Source organism: Triticum dicoccoides, chromosome 6A (assembly GCF_002162155.2).
Source record: "Triticum dicoccoides isolate Atlit2015 ecotype Zavitan chromosome 6A, WEW_v2.0, whole genome shotgun sequence".
Taxonomy (NCBI): domain Eukaryota; kingdom Viridiplantae; phylum Streptophyta; class Magnoliopsida; order Poales; family Poaceae; genus Triticum; species Triticum dicoccoides.
In genome coordinates, this window is record NC_041390.1 from 545742986 (window position 1) to 545745420 (window position 2435).

Sequence of the window (2435 nt, forward strand, 5' to 3'; positions counted from 1 at the left end):
CTGGTGAGTTGATTATCTTTATTTTAGCCCAGGCTTGCAGAGTCGTGGTTGTTCTGACTACCTGTGCAATCAGCGGCGGCATCGTTTACGTTAACCTACGTTATCTTTTGGGCGGCGTTTTTTTTTTTTGGAAATTAACTTAAGCCTATCTATCTAGATGCGCATTTCAGAGGCGTTCTTATCTACATCAAGGTGATGCAGATAGAGTTTTTTTTTCCTTAAAGAAAAACTGATCGTTTGCCTCCGAACCGAAGGTACCGAGCTGATTCAGAAACAAGCCAGAAGCAGGCAGATCAAACCGTTGGAGGGGCGTTGCGAAATGGGGCGTGCGATGCGACCGGCCGGTCTATGTTGGTCGGACGATTCGGCTTGGTTGGTGCTCCGTCCGGTGCCTTTCCGGTCGAGTAGGACGGACTCTGCCGCGTATTGCCCTACGCCATGTTGCACACGCTCGTTCATCCGTCTTAATGTCCCTCTCGCGCCAGATTAATGTCTTCAGTTCAGGTGTTACTTGGACTGTTCTCTGTGGAATTACTGCGGATCGACGGAGGCTTAATCCAAACATGCATGTCTCACAGAATTCCACAGCTAGATAACACTTTTTACCTTCGGTTATAGGTAAGCTACTACTATAACAGTTGAATTCACCGGAGAGTCGTCTGGAGAAGACGGTCGTCGCACGGTCGGAACGGCACTGGCTTGCACGCTTTTCTCTACGCACTTAATTACTGCGAGACCTTGGATGGTCAAGCTCAGCCAAAGAAAGAGCTCACGGCCGGCCGGTCGAAGCATGTCACGGTCACCCGAACCCGGCCAAATTAGTTAAATCGTCCACAGCTACAGCTCCCCTCTGTTTACATCGACACGTGTGCTTCGAGCCGTATCGGATCTACTATCATCTACACACACACACACACACGGTCACTGTCCGTTCCTGACGCCATGCTACAGCAGATGCATGCACTGAACCTGGAATTCAGACGTACAAATGTACTAGTGTAATGCAACGGGCGATGTCAATATACTCACTAAATAAATGTTGTTCAACAAGAGTCCGCAAGCATGGGATAAACATGGACTGCGCATGCACCTTTTTTTTTTTGCGGGTGCACGCACGCAAAAAATTTTCTGAAGGAAAAGAATTGACTTGCGCACACACTTGAGAAGCTAGCTACTCCTAGTCGGTATTGCGCGCATGCAGCTTGGGCGGTGGTAGTTTTTAGTGCTGCGCCGATACGCAGGAAAAAGTCGTGCTGGTGCCGCTGCCACAAGGTCGTCTTCTAACAAAAGGAAGCGTATACTCCCTCTTCTTTTTATTCCGCGTATAAATTTTGGTCAAAGTCAAACTACACAAAGTCTGATCAAATTTATATTAAAAAATATGAACATCTATAATATTATAATTATATAATATAAAAATACATTTCATAATGCATCTGAAAATATTGATTTCATATTGTGAATATTGATATGTTTTAATATAAAGTTAGTCAAACTTTACAAAGCTTGACTTTGACCAAACCTTATATGCAGACTAAAAAAACGGAGGGAGTATGTGCCTGCTGCAGTGCACGGCCTCGCGTTATCACTAAGCTAAGTGCTCGCTAAAATGGTTGGAAAATGGGGACAGGGCACTCGTGCACGCGCTCAGGTACATTGACTCCGAACGTCCATTTCGGACTCTCAGCTCTGGTTCATGCTTCGCTTTGGTCCAACTCGCGATCGCCGGCAAATCTGGCGTGCGTACGTCGGTACGTGGGCATAGGCGGCGGCTTGCGCGGTAGATACGCCGCCGGCGGCGGCAAAGGGCACATGTTGCGATGATTGGCTCTTGTTCTTTTTTGCCGGCATGCTGGGGTGTGGTGAGTTACCCACGTGATCGGTGCCTAGGCGAATTAGACACACCGTCGTTTTGGCTGGCGTTTGGTTGTGCGGGAGGGCTGCGGAGCTGCTTCACCGTCGAGGGAGCGGTTCGTCGCGCCGTTGCCCTTCACTCCGTGGGCGTTGCCTCTCCTGCCTTTGCTTGCCCGGGGAGAGAAGTTTTCTTTTTAGAAAGTATGCTTGTATTGAAATAACGAAATAATACAAAGTCTTTGAATTGTACTAGCAGACCCTAACACGTATGAAGAATCTAAAAAACAGACAACGCCCTAAAATAACCAGTAAAACACGAAGATCTCCCGAGCTCTGTGTCATTATTCCTAAATCTTATGACAAGACATCTGCAACACAGGAATTTGCAACCAGATACAAACATGTCGTCATCTTCAACCACGGCATAATCGTCGCGACGCTGCTTCCCTTTTTCTTCAGACCGGCGCCAAAAGGATAAAGACACACATCTACATCCAACACGCCTGCATCAGTCTCCGTCATCTATGGCTTTGAATACAGCTATATCCGCCCCTTCTAGATGGAAGAGAATTAGGATCCAC